This window comes from Crocodylus siamensis, chromosome 11 (genome assembly GCF_052110815.1).
Source record: "Crocodylus siamensis isolate JL-2025a chromosome 11, ASM5211081v1, whole genome shotgun sequence".
NCBI classification, from domain to species: Eukaryota; Metazoa; Chordata; order Crocodylia; family Crocodylidae; genus Crocodylus; species Crocodylus siamensis.
Genome location: NC_143405.1, coordinates 23282458 through 23297508, shown reverse-complemented (window position 1 = coordinate 23297508; position 15051 = coordinate 23282458). Strand labels below are relative to the sequence as shown.

The window sequence follows — 15051 nt, the reverse complement described above, 5'->3', positions numbered from 1 at the left end:
TTTTTCAGTCAAGTGTTGAATGCATTATATTAGAAAGCCGTCTAACTTTAGCCCACCTGTGCAGTTGGTCCAATGAAAGATATCACCTCCCAAAATCCTGCCTCTCTTAGACATATATTCAGCATCTAACATTGTTTTCCTTTTTAATTGCCATCATGGAAGAGGGTTGTGCTAACTGAAGTTTCCTAGTGGTCTTCAAGATAGCCCTTTATGAGGAGAATAAGCATCCTGACTAGGTGAAATCTTTAAAATAATTACTATGTTTTCATGTGAATGTCAGTGGTAATAAAAAATGAGGGGGAGAGAGCAAAAAGCTGTTTGACCCTGTCCCTAAATAGAAAGTTCTCTAAAGCCCTGTACTAGGTGCCAGTGGATTTTTAAAGGGCACTGTCAAGTACTTTTAAAAATAGTTGCACTCTTCATTGTTTGTAAAAGTCTCTCACAGGCCTGAAAATGATTTCTCTCCCTACTGATTTTGTCCTTTTCCTATTCACTGAGCAATGATTATTTCCCATGCTTTTAAATGAAGCTGAAATTAGCTTGGTTATTTTTGTTTAACAACAACAACCTCCATGTATATTGTGCCTTTATCCTGCAAAAACAGCTTTGTTTGTTTTCTGGCATCAGTGATGATGTCAGCAAAGCTCCCGGAAGAGCGGCTGCTGTTAGTTAATTTTTGGCTGCTTCACAACCAGCAAGGGCAGTAGTGAAACAAAGTACTTGTGTAGATCCTACCAAAATATACTTCTCTATTTTCTGATAGAATGTTCCCTGTCATCATATTACATCAAAATTAAATTCCTTGATTATGAAAAAAATACTGTCAGTTTATTTTTCAGTATCAGTTTTCTTTGGAATAATAACCATAAGATTGGAAAGCCCTTCTTTTTGTGCTTATGTATGATGAACATGCTTTTGATTGGGTAAATTGGTTTGTTGTTGTTTCTGGTTGTTAAAAACTGATAGGGATTGCAGTTGGGTTAACTTTTGTCAGGTCACACAGGAACAAGGAGTTGCACTGTCGTAAGTATATGGGCTGTGCGAAATTTTGCCGGCAGTTTTGTTTTGACGCTGTTTCAACTCATTTTGAGCTCAAAACAGTGAAACTGAGAAGAAACAGAGAGCTTTGAAACAGCCTCAAAATGAAACGAGGCAAGTCGAAACATTTCGAAATTTTCGAAACATTTTGAGTTTTAAAGCTTGCCTGAAGGGAAACAGAAACTGAAGTAAGGAGAGGGACTGGGAAGAGGGGGAAAGGGGGTGAGAAGGAGTGTTCTCATTATTGACTGTGTAGCTAGCCAGTGACTGCCATCCTTTCCTGAGGTCCCTTCCAATCCCAGTGCTCTGGGGCAGGGATGGAAAAACTACAAAGAAGGAAGCATTGTTTGAACTGCCCCACTTTCTGCCTTGGTGTCAGCTGAGTGAGGGTGCACCTTAACACACACACAGTGTCACCCACCCATGTCACGAATTTTGCCTGTCAGCAGCCAGAGGTGCAGGGCCCCAGAACCCCCTGCACCTATCTCCTTGACAGCTGGCGGGCTTCGTGGCCTCAGCAGGGGTTAGCACGCCTGCAGTTTTCACTCTGCTGGGGCTTAACACATATACGTGATATGGGTGTTTTGCTTCCAAGATGTTGAAGTGCAGTTTCCCTGAAACCCCTGTACCTATCTCCTTAAAACATGGCAGGCTTTGTGGCCTCAGCAGGGGCTACCATCCCTGCAAGATTCATCCAAGCCAGGCATGAACTGACAAAGTTGTAGGCAGTTTTTTGGTTCCCCATTATAGCCTGTGGGTGAAACATCAAAACAGCTAAACTGTTTCAGTGAAACAAAATGGAACAGCAGTTTTGAATTGAAACAAAATGCTGAAACATCAAAATGCAAGTCAAAATGAAATGGTGCCGTTTCACACAGCCCTAGTAAGTATAATGTTTCTTCCCCCTAATCCACATTTCCCATTCATGTCAATGAAGACAGGACTCAGGAAATGAGTGCAGACTATTACCCTGAAGCAGTACTGCAGGAAACAGGAGGGTAGAAGGCAAAGCCTTCTTTAATTCCTGTCAGTAGCAGTTAATTGGGTCCTGCACAGCACTGAGATCTAAGAGTGCAGAGATGTCTTGCTCTTGTCCAGGAATTTCCTTCATCTTGAAAACTGGTATGTAGGGGGATGGCAACTTCTCAGCCCTGCAGCTTCACAATCCAAAGGGTTAACATTATTTCTGTTGAGACTCCCTAGCTGCTTTCCTTTGATGGAATCTGCATGTAGATTCTCCAGCAGTGAGGAAGAGGGCAGGTTTTCCCCTTCCAGGCTTTCATTATGTTGCAGTTTTCATGATTTTCTAGGACTGCTGGGTTCATGAAAATTAATGCAATTCTGCCAGACTGTTTCCTTTGCTTCTGATGTGCCCTGATGCATTATGAAGCTGTTCACAGGATTGAAATTTCTCTTCCACTGAATGTAGACCATCAAGGCTTGATTCACACTTTTAGGACACTTCTTTTTGAATCTGGCACTTGGCTAAGTGGCCCAGCCAAATAAGTCATAGGAACCTTCTGTGCTTTGGGCCTTTCTCGCCAATGCTTCTTCCACTTTGGTGGCATCAACTCATTTTCTGAGAAACGTTATGTCAATTCACCAGGCAGACTTTCCAAAATATGTCAGTTCTGTAAAATTTCCAAAGCATTTGTTATCTATCCTCTTCTTTTACTCCTGGGCAGTGAGAAAGAAACAGATTGTAGACAGGAAATATGTTGAAGTTTTTTAGATGTAGTAAGTATGGGTGGTGGTGCTGTTTAGTGAGCTGAATAAACAGTTCTCTAATGCATGTCTGGCAGAGCTCTTCTGCTACCCAGTGTGTTCACAGGTGGTGGATAGTGAAATGACCTTCAGGGAAGGTTAACTGTGAAATATGCAGAGGTAACTCTGACAAATAAGCAGTTGAGGACCAAGCAGCGGCAGCATCAGCAGGATGTGGTGAGGACAGCAGATGACAATGGCATCCTGAAAAGCCACATATATCCTTTGACAGTGCTGTGACATGGTGAGTACACGTCACCACTATAATAATCCTGCCCAGCCGCCAGCCATGGGTCTACAAGTCCTCAATGGCAGAGCAGGTGGAAGAAGATGTTAGAATCTCAGTGGCTGTGAAAGTGGATGAAGGCCGCAGCAAGGTGAGATCCCCTGTCATTTTGGTCTCCTTGCCATTGGATCAAGGTCCTGTTCTGTCAAGAGCCATGTGGAAGCTGATGTACAACCACTTCTCCATGATAAAAGAAGTCATGCACAGGTGTCTTCCATGAAAACAACTTTTCTAGCACATTCCTCAAGCCCTTTGGTGACCAGCTAATGGCAATGGGAGCAGATTGTGAGGTCTAGAAGCTCCTGGTCATAAACTGGCATGAAGGCAGCAGTTACAAGAAAGTTGTCTAGAAATTGGATGAGAAAGAAGTGCCATTTTGCAGCTGGACTTGTAACTGAGCATCCTTCTTCAGGATCCACTCTGCTTGCCCGGCATAAGGAGGGGACTAGAAAAGATGCTCTGAACATAGCCTAATACAGTATTCAGTTTTTCTTCCTGACTGGATAACTGCATCCAGTGGGATCATATTTACTATGGTCAAAACTATCAATGAAGATGCATCATCATTTTCTGGACCTGAAACATCAGGACCCTCATGGGCAACCCTAATAGTGAACGCCCAGAGCACTGCACTGCAATTGTGCCCCAAGACCTCAGGTGCCACAATACTGATGTAGCTGCACTGGGCAAGACCCAGAGAGTGGGAAATGGGCAGTTCAAAGAACATGGAGGTCACTATATCTTCCTCTGCTAGGATAAACAGGAAGAGATGACTTCATGGAGCTGGTTTTGCCATTAAGAATTAATTCATACATCAACTCCCTGAGTTCCCTACTGGAATTAATGTGTGCCTCATGACTCTGTCTTAAACTGTTGGGGAGCCAATATGACACTGTCATCAATGTGTATGCATGCCCCCACTCTTAATGACACCAATGAAACCAAGAAGAAATTATATCCCAACCTTGACCAAGTCCTTTCTATACATTTTGGAGGGAGACGGACTTATTCTTCTTGGTGATTTCAACACCAGAGTCAGAAGGGACTCTAACCCCTGGAATGGAAGCATCAGCAAGGAATGAGTAGGAAAGGTCAACTTTGGTGGCATCCTCCTCTTGACCAAATGTGTGGAACATGGACTCATCACACCAACACCCTGTTCTGCCAAAAAAAAGAGGCACAAGACATTTACTGCTTACCGCTTCACTAGGGGAGTACATCAAGGGCTTGGTGAGCAACTGTTCACCAGGGCACCCATAGAGCAAACCAGAAGTAATGGCCACAAGCTCCCAGAAGATTGATTCAGGCTCAATATTAGGAAAAATTTCTTCACAGTCAGGGTGTCCAGGCTGTGGAATAAGCTCCCTCAAGAGGTGGTGCATTCAGCTACCCTGGAAATCTTCAAGAGGAGACTAGACAGTCACCTTGCTGGGGGTCACCTGACTCCAGTTATGTTTCCTGCTTGATGCAAGGGGCTGGACCCAATGATCTTCTAAGGTCCCTTCTGGCCTTACAATCCGTGAATCATGGCAATACTCATGATCTAAGCATTGGCACCTGATTGACTATGTCATCGTCTGTGCCTGGGATTGCAAATTATCCAACTCAAGCTATGCTAGAAGATGATTGCTGGACTGATCACTGACTCATCTGCTTGGTTATGTCACTCAAACTGGCTCCCAAACAATAATTGCAGCAAAAGCAATGGTAACAGAAGATCAACTTCGAAGGACTCAAGGACCCAAACAAACGAGTCTTCTTCCATCAGTGCCTCAATGAAAAATTGATGAATTCCAATCAACAAAAATGGAAGAATGTCAGCAGCATATGGGGTTCCTTCAAGGCCACCATCATCAGCACCTGTGAAGAGACTCTCGGATTCTTTACCAGGAAACATCAAGACTGGTTTGATGAAACTGACAGGGAGAGCCAAATGTTGATCAATTGCAAGCACAAGGCCTTTTGTGCCTGGCAAAATGGCATCAACTCCAAACAAAAGAAAATGAATCTCCAAGCCAAGGTAGAGATCCAAAGGAGGACCCATGTTATGAAGAACAAATGGGGGCAAGGCAAGGCTAAGGAGTTTCAACATCTCACTGACATCCATGATATGCATGGTTTCTTTAGTGCCACTAGTCATCTATCATCTGAGCACTTGGGGACCAACCCCATTGAGACGCAAAGATGGAGGAGGCCTGATCAAGGAAAGGGGAGCTTCCAAGGCCCATTGAAAGGAGCATTTTGAAGACCTTCTCAATTGAGACTCTGCTGTTGATGAGAGTGTTGTCAAGTCCACCCTGCATCACTCAGCCAGAGATGATCTTGGAATCTCTCCAACCCTTGACAAGGTGAGGAAAGCCATCAAGGAGATGAAGAACAGCAAGGCACCTGGAGCTGATGGAATCCCTGCTGAAATCTTCAAGCAGGGAGGAGAGAAGCTCACATCAGAGCTTTGTGCCTTCATCTTAGGAATCTGGAATGAGAAGGAAGGGAGTCCCAGATGACCTCAGGGATCCCATGATTGCAACACTCTTCAATAAAGGAGACAAGTCCAACTGTGGAAATTACAGAGGGATTGCCTTGCTGTCTACCACAGGAAAGATCATTGCAAGAACCCTCCTGAACTGTCTCCCTAGACTTGCTGAAGAGCTCTTCCTTGCATGTCAGTCTGGGTTTAGGGCATTAAGAGGCACAACTGACATGATCGTCACAGCTCTCCAGCTTCAGGAGAAATACCGGGAACAACATAAGCCTCTTTACATGTCTTTCTTTGACCTCCCAAAAGCTTGCGACTCTGTCAGCTGAGAAGTGCTGTGGAAGATCCTTATGAAGTATGGATGTCTACTGAAATTTGTCACCATTCTCTGCCTGCCCCATTATGGTATGCGAGCGGTGGTTCTCAGTAATAGATGTATCACAGATCTCTTTGGGCGTGTCCACACATGCAAGCATGTGCACTTGCAGCAGCTCAAATAGAAGCGGTGCAAATATGAGCCGGGGCTTTTTGCCTCAGCACGTGTGCTTGGACATGCACTTTGTCATGGAGCAAATTGTGCCACTAGGGGTAAAATAATCCTGCCTGGCTCCTCCTGGGTCTGCAGCCAGGGGGAGCTAGAGCCCGGGGCCAGCACCTGTGCTGTCCCCAGCAGTATAAAAAGTCACCCTAGCAAGTAGCTCAGGGCTACTAGCTCTCAGGAGCTTCTGGGATCCATCCAATTGGCACCGGGTGACACTAGCTCTTGTGCCAGCTGGACTGCTGAAGCAGCCCTGAATGTTCCCTGCACCCTCTACCTGCTGCAGCAGTCTGGCAGTGGGGGCTGCTGCCTGGCTGTGACCTGCTGTGCACCTGCCAGACTCAGATGGGGACTGCAGAGCCAGTAGAGGCATCTGCCCCTCTGGGCCAGCTGCCAGTGGACTGCAGTTGCAGGGTTGGCCTTTGTGTGGCACTACTGCCATTTGTGGCCCCTGCCCGGCCATCTGGGCAGCTATCATCACCCAGAAGATGTTCCGGATGTGTTGGCCTGCTTTGAGCTGTTAAAGCATGTTCTCCTGGCCCCATTTGGCCAGGAGGTCAGCCACTTTCAGCTGGGTCCAAGGTGCCAGCTCTGAGCAGGGAGGTGCCTGCCACTGGCCTCTGTAGTGGAATTCTGGTGTTCCCTATTGGAAAACTGAAAAATCCCTAATAAAAAAAATCCCAAAATCACTCTCTAAAATACCCACAAGTCCATGTTCCTTCACAAATAAAACAAAAGACCACTATAAAGAGAAAGAGAGAGTGAAACAGACACAGTGATCAGTTGGACAATGTTTTATTGATATATCTACAGTGTTAAAGCAAGTCTCTTATCATAATAAAATGAACTCTAAATACAGGTTTCATGAATTCATGAATACATATTTTGCTTCCCTCCCACAGGGTGATGGTCTGCACACAAGGGATTGGTCCCCCACACAAGGGGTTCAGCCCCCACACCAGGGATACACCCCCCAACAGGGGGTTCAGCCCCTCAACAGGGGGTTCATCCCCCGCACAAGGGGTACGGCCCCCCAGTGGGGGCCATATGGCCCCACAGGGGCTACCACCCCCCTGCAAGGGCCACATGCCCTACCCCAGCCCCCGATTTCTGCCCCACCTGGCCCCATCCCCCACCAGCTGCTGCAGCCCCCCAGTGGCTTTTCCACCCAGCCTCACCCCCCTAACTTGCACCCCTAGGCCCCCAAGGGTACCCCCACAACCCCGGGCACCATCACTTAAAACCCCCCACAGAAAAATACAGAAAAAAAATGGGGGAAAAAAGCCTCTGCTTACCTTAGAAGCACTGTTCTGTTTCATTTAGGTGAAACTCTTTCTCTGTTTTGACGTCGTTTCCACGTGTTTTTATGTTTTGCCCATGGGCTGTAATGGGGAATCATGAAAATGCCTATGACTTTGTCATTTCTTGCCTGATTTGCATGACAATTGCAAGCATAGTAGCCCCTTCTGAGGGCATGAAGCCTGTCAAGTTTCAAGGAGATAGGTGCAGGGGTTTATGGAAAACTGCAGCTCAAACTGTTCAAACTAAAACTTGTATCACTTGCCGGCAGCAACAGCCTGCTGTCATCCTGCACACAGATCCAGGGGGCCCATGCCCCCTGTGAGGAGTCTGGCACAGCCCTGCAGCTCTCCTGGGGGGGGTGTGGACCCCAAGATCTGCACGTGGGATGATAGCAGGTTGCTGCTGCCAGCTTGGCCCAGTTCCAGCACCCGAGTCTGCTCGGCTCAGTCCGCACCAAGCACTGGGCAGACTTGGGTGCTGGCACTGGCCCCAGCCCTAGCCAGCAGTGGCAGCATGCTGTTATCCTGCATGCAGCTCTGGGTGCTCATGCTCCCCCTGGAGGAGTCTGGCACAGCCCCGCAGCCCTCTCGGGGGGCGTGGACCCCTGGTACTATGTGCAGGTTTTCAGCAGGCTGCTGCTGCTGGCTGGGGAAATAGCCCAGAGCCACTGCTATCACGAGCTGGCAGCAGTAGCCTGCTGTCATCCCACATCATCCGGGGGCCTGTGCCCTCTGGGAAGAGCAGGGGGAAGCGATCAGTAGAGCTGGGGGAAAGACTGGGGAGCTGGGGACTCCAACCAGGAACCAGGTGGATGTTCAGGGACCTGAACATTCCCTCAGCTCCTGGTTCAATTCCCCAGCCCCCATTCAATTCACCCACCGGGTATGTGCAACGCTTCAGTTGTTGATTTGATTCGGAGGAGATTTCGTCTGACTGGGTGATTCGGGCAGTCCCTGCTCCCTGCTGCAGGAAGCTGGACCTGGACTCTGTGCCAGTAATAAGTGGGGGGGGGGACTGGAGGGGGGAAGGGATCATGGGGGGACCCCCACCAGGCCCCATCCCCTGCATGCTCCCCCAGTCCCCCTGAGTGTCCCCCCCCCCCAGCCCCATCAATGGCTGCCCTGCCTGGCCGCAGCATTCCAGTGCTTTAAAAAAATAAATAAAGCCCTGCACTCACTGGCTGCTACAGCAGCCATCAGGGCCTCTAGAGGCTTGTGGCAGAGACTCCCACACAGCATGGGGCAGCGCAGGGCAGCAGGAATCACTACCCCACCTGGCAGGAGCTGGTGAATGTGGGCTTTTATTTTTTAATTTTTTTTAAAGTGCTGAGATGCTGGGGCTGGGTGGGGCAACCATTGATGGGGCTGGGAGAGTGGGTGTGGGATGGGGCCTATTTGATTTGGAGATTCAGCTGATTTGGCAGTGGGTTTCAGCAGGCTGCTGCTGCAGGCTGGGGCCAGCAGCAGCACCACAGTCTTTCCAGCACACGGCGCCGGCTGTGCCAAGCAGCTGTCACTGGCTCCAGCCTGCAGTGGACGATAGATGGCTTTGGTGACACTAAAGAAACCATGCATATCATGGATGTCATTGAGATGTATGTATGTCTGTCAATATCAGGGCAGTTCTTCCCCACTCTTTCCCCTGCCTCTTCTTAGTTTTGGTTTAGCTGCAAGCAAGCCCAGCTTCAAAACTTAAGACTCAAAATGTTTAAAAACTTCTGAAACATTTCAAGTGCCCTCATTTAATTTAGAAGCTGTTTTGAAGCCTTTTGTTTTGTTTTGATTTGTTTTGATTTCACACACCTCTAATGGGCAACATACAGGAGACATCTAAAGTTGTTGGAGAAATACCACCCAGTGCTGTCTGCAGAAGATACTCTGAATCCTGTGGGAAGACAGATGCCAATGTTAGCCTCCTCCTGCAGGCAAACACCATGACTACTAAGGCGATGATCATCCGACATCATCTTTGTTGGGCGGGCCATGTCATCCGGATGTCCAACTTCAGCCTCCTGAAATGAGTTTTATTCTCCCAGCTCAGCCAAGGCATATGCTCAAGAGGATGGCAGAGAAAGTGCTTCTGGGATATCCTCAAGGACAACTTAAAATAATGCAATGTTAATGTCAACTCCTGGGAGACTATCATCCAGAACTGTCCCAAATGGAGGAAGAGTCTGCTGCAGGGATCTCAGTACTTTGAAACTTCATGCCAACAGCAGGAGAAAGAGAAGTGGGAGTGGCAGAAACAGCATGTCACGGACCAAATCAAGAATCCAGTACCACCCACTCCACATGGAAACACATGTCCAAGCTGCAGTAGAAGCTGTCAATCCTGGATAGTTCTCATCAGCCATCTTCAGACACACAGACAAGACAAACATGGAAGACAATCATCCTTGATTGTGAGGGACTGCTGAAGAAGAGAATATGGCAGTCCTTATGAATACTGTACAGGTGGGGATATCTGAATTGAGGATAAGTTGTAGTTTAGATAGTGAAAGATCACACCAGATGGGGCTGTCCAGTTTCTAAGAGACCAGGGGCCACACTCCCTGCTGGCCTCACTAGTAGGGGCCATGGCCTAAAATGACTTCACGGCTGTTAATTGAGCTAACAGAAGGTATCTGGGATCTGCAAACCAGATCATCAGTGCACCACTTGCAGTGCATGATGGAACCCCTCTTTCTGTTTAACAACTTGGAAAATAGCAGGGTGACTGTGACTTTATCTTATTTGAGGTATAGATGAAATTGTGATAATTCTAGGTTTGAAAGCACAGAAGCTATTGGTGCTGATGCTGCATTTCTAGTGGTGGTGCAACCACTTCTTTTTTTCTGAAGGCAAGATAAATATGGGGCAGTAGTGATAGCAGATGTTGACTTGGTAGTTGAGTAAGTGCTTAATGGGTAACCTGAAATTCTTATGTATACCTTTTGATTTGATGTACAGATGTCTAAGGCTTTAGAATAGGTGTACAAATTTGAATGACTCCATCTAGCATGAAGGATGTTGACAGGCCCTAACATAAAATCCTCGAGCCACTATTACATTTTGCCCACAGGATGATGCACATCAGCCCAAACATCAGCATGTTCCAGTCACATTGTGCCACATCCCAACATGTAACATCTGCATCCCCATGTTCTGAGGGTTTGTCAAGAAGTTCATCCTTTCAGGAACAGAGCCCTTGCAGAATCTGCCTCCCTTTCCCCACCTTCTCATGTACTTTTTCCTATGTCCCTCAACAGCTTAATATTTCTGCCTGATGATGAGCATATTTTATGGCTTCAGAGAATCAATGAGGAATTGTTAGGAAATGGTGCAAAGACTCATTCATTTCCAAAGTCTTTTTTTCTTGTTGTTAATTGGATTGTTTGTAGCTAGTGGGTTTTAGATCCGCTCAGCTGCCCCCATGGCAGGGGAAGGGAGAGGAGAAGAGAAATGGTTTTAATGTTATAAATCACACCGAGCTGCAGAAGGGTTTATAATGATCAATAAAACAAACAATTATCCTATCATTAACCAATACACTGTCACGATGGCTTCAAGCGTGGGTAAGGAAAATATAAATAATCACAACATGAGTAAAAGGGAAAGAATTAGAAGCCACATCAAGTGGCTGTAAAATAGTTTAGTGAAATGGGGCTCCATTTCTTCTTCTTCATGTTCCAGTAGTAACTGCAGGCCCCAGCTGAGATCAGAGTCCCTGTTGTGCTAAGCACAACATTCTCCCAGGCAAATTAAGGAAGTATGGGCTGGATGAATGGACTGTAAGGTGGATAGAAAACTGGCTGGAGCATAAGACTCAGAGAGTAGTAATCAATGGCTCAATGTCTAGTTGTCAGCCGGTATCAAGTGGAGTGCCCCAGAGGTAGGTCCTGGGGCCAGTTTTGTTAAATGTCTTCAACCATGACCTGGAAGATGGCACAGAGTGCCCCCTCAGCAAGTTTGCAGATGACACCAGCCTGAGGGGAGTAGCAGAGATGCTGGAGGGTAGGGCTAGGATTCAGAGTGACCTAGACAAATTGGAGGATTGGGCCAAAAGAAATCTCATGACGTTCAACAAGGAGAAGTACAAAGTCCTGCACTTAGGACAGAATAATCCCATGCACCAATACAGGCTGTAGAAAAGGACCTGGGGGTTATTCGGAGAATAAGCTGAATATCAGCCAGCAGTGTGCCCTTGTTGCCAAGAAGGCTAATGGTATATAGGGCTGCATTGATAGGAGTGTTGCCAGCAGGTCAAAGAGAGTGACTATTCCCCTCTATTCAGCACTGGTGAGGCCACATCTGGAGTACTGTGTTCAGTTTTGGGCCCCCCACTGCAGAAAGGATGTGGACAAATTGAAGAGAGTCCAGCGGAGTGCAACAAAAATGGTAAGGGGCTGGGGGACGTGATGTATGAGCAAAGACTGAGGGTACTGGACTTATTTAGTCTAGAGACTGAGAAGGGACTTAATAGCAGACTTCAGCTACTTGAAGTGGGGTTTGAAAGAAGATGGAGCTAGGCTATTCTCACTGGTGGCAGATGACAGAACAAGGAGCAATGGTTTCAAGTTGCAGCAGGGAATTTAGATCAGATATTTGGAAGGATTTTCTCACTAGGACGGCAGTAAAACACTGGAACAGGTTACCCAGAGAGGTTTTGGAAGCTCCAACCTTGGAGGTTTTCAAAACTTGTCTAGGCAAAGCTTTGGCTGGGTGATCTAGTTGGTTTGAGCAGGGGATTGGACTAAACCTCCTGAGGTCCCTTCCAACCCTAACTTTCTATGATTCTATGACTGTGAGGTAGCCCTGCCCTGAAGAACTTACCAATTGAATAGACAAGGAAGCCAAACATCTTCCAAGGACTGTATTTTTCCCTGCCATTGGAAAAAAAATCCATTATAGGAAACTGAGTACTAAATATAGTATCTGTTTATACCAAATGCATAGCTCTAGCTTAAGATTTCTCTGAGATCAGCCTCAGAAAAGGAATCCATGAATGTCTCATGGGCCCAATGTATCATTCACCCATTTCAGTCAATGGAAAAGCTCTTCTTGGCTTCATCTGCAGCCAGCTTAACCCAGGATGGCATCAACATTGCCAGTACCAGAACACAGATGTGAATGCAAATAGCTCCTTCATCTGAGTTCTACTAAATCCGTAAGACTGGCAAGTGACAGGACTGACCAAGGGAAGATGTTTTGTGTGATCAGGGAGTCCATTCCAATCCAGGGTCTATGCAGATATTATGGGGTCCCACAGGAAACACGGGGCCATGTGACTGGATGGCCTCTCACTGCTCCTGTTTCCACGTCCAGCTCCAATGGAGCCTCACTTTGCCTTCTTACAGATGCTCCAACACAGCAATTTAAGAATTCCCCAGGTAGAGTGAGTATTCTACCAAAACTGACTATATATATATATAAGAGATGGGTTTATACCTGGGGTCATAGCACCAACTCCTGCTATGGTGTTGGCTTTCTTGCTAGTCTTGTGGGATTGGAAAAGGGATCCATCCCAAACAGTGCTCTGCTAATATTCCCTAGGGCAACATGAGTACACTTGCCCTGATGCAGAAGCTCTAAAAAGAGGCTTACTACCCGTAACCATCTTTCAGGACCATCAAGGTAAAAGAGATGTTTTGTGCTGACAGATAACTTAAATGCCTCCTCAATATTCCCCTGGTTTCTGTACATCTCCTCCAACACAGCAGTGGGTGTTGAAAACCAGGAGGGGAAAGGTTAATGCAACTGAAGGCAAGAGGGGGAAAAGCATTGAACTTTTCAGTGGTATTTTTCTGTTTTCTGTTTTAAATGTGAGTGCTTAAATGATGTATTTATAACAGCTGGAGGAGTTTTATAGTGGTGTAAACTGCAGAGTTTTACAGTCTTATAACCTGTTGTGTGCGGGGGTGGGGAGAACGTTACCACAGAGCAAAAATAATGATGTCACATTATCAGTACTTTTGCCATTAATGTTACTGACTGCAAAGAAGTTGCAGGTTATTTGCAGTTGACATTTTAAAGATGTGCACACCAAATTTGGAACAAGGATAAAATGGGCATCTAATTAAAAATATAAAACCATGCAAGGGGGGTATTTCTTTATACTTCCCCAGATAGAGGAATTGAAAAGATTCTGTAGGCAAGTTACTCAAAATCAGCTTTCTGCTCATGCAAGTTCCTTTTCAAGCTTCTATAACTTACTTGTCCTGCATCTCATCTAAAAAAGCAGGTAGGCCTGGAGGGCTGCTAAGCCTTCTGAAGCCACTTGAGGAATCTGCAGCAGAGCTGAGAACTGAGCCCAGACCTTCTTGACCGAGTGGTCATAGAATAATAGAAACGTAGGGCTGGAAGGGACCTTGGTTGATCATCTGCTCTAGCTCCCTGCTCAAGGCATTCCCCCTTCTCCTATCTGTTTCTCATCCATTGTGTCTCATTCCCTCTGACCCTCACTGCTACACATTTGCCTTTTCACTGACAAGCATTCTTGCATACTGGCATCCTATGCAGGAAGAGTACAAAACAACTGCAGAGATTTCCTGTGCCTGAATAAGGGTATACCTGTGTAACTATTTTATTTTTTTTTTCTTCTGTATAACTGCCGCGCGGCACTCTCACATTTATGTAACCTTGAAGTCTTAACTAATAAGCTAAATGAGCGCTTTGTATTTTTCTCTGTTGGCATTAAGTTACACATGCGCATTTTGTAGATTTTATTTCTTATCTAGAAGTGTTATTTTTGCAGAAATGAAACTTATGTAAAAAGTCTGCCTAGCAATTACTATGTAAAAGAAACTATCCTATCCCTGTATGCTCAGCTTATATCATAGTTAGTGTCACAGAGGCAGTCCAACCAACATCTATAAAGAGGCAAAGAAACAGAAAACAGCAGAGACGACGACCGGAAAACTCTATAGGCCCGATCACCCTATAGACCGGTTCTCAGCCTCTCCGTCTGGGCGTACCCCAGCGAAGACAAAGGCCTCGAAAATCCGACAACTAACAACGATTCACTGTGTTACAGTTTTGTACTGTATATCCCACTCATGAGCTGTTGACCAGTTCTGGGACTACGGAGCCGGCAGCCGCATCTAGCTTTGGACTAGCTCCACTGTTGGAACGCAAGGGCTGGCTCTGGAACCCCGTGAACCAACAGACCCCCTTTGTATCCAGCATACTGTAACTGAGGCAACATCGGAGACTCCACTCCTCGACTGCCTCTCATCGTAGCCTAGACAGCATATCTATGCTCGCTATACTTGTATTTACTGCAGCTTTGTTCCAAATGGCCTCCACTCTTATTCATAAGAGGGTGAGGCCAGGTGAGTAAATAAAATCTTTTTATTTTATCCTATATCTACTCTGTAATAACTTCTATTACTAACATCCCATCTAAATGAGCTGTTGACCAGTTCTGGGACTACGGAGCTGGCAGCTGCACCTAGTTTTGGACTAGTTCCACTGTTGGAGAGCAAGGGCTGGCTCTGGAACCTCGTGAACCAACGGACACCCTATAAATGAAGAAACATTAACAACTTACTCTAAGGCGTCTACTTGTGCCAACTCGGTGAACCTCGAGGGTGGCTATAAAGCTACCTCCAATCCCACACCACAAGCCACGCGCTCGCACAGCTCCACAAAGCCCATGGCTCCCCTAAGT

At 46.4% G+C, this 15051-nt stretch overlaps 1 long non-coding RNA gene across 1 annotated transcript in view; it reads left to right on the top strand.

The window, feature by feature from the left end:
* Positions 1 to 14655, top strand: part of LOC149855606 (uncharacterized) — a 76753-nt gene extending 62098 nt beyond the window's left edge. Inside the window, exon 4 of the long non-coding RNA XR_016438464.1 lies at positions 9227 to 14655. This is a non-coding gene — a long non-coding RNA (uncharacterized LOC149855606). The remainder of the gene's footprint in view (positions 1 to 9226) is intronic.
* The last annotated feature ends 396 nt before the right edge of the window (positions 14656 to 15051 follow it).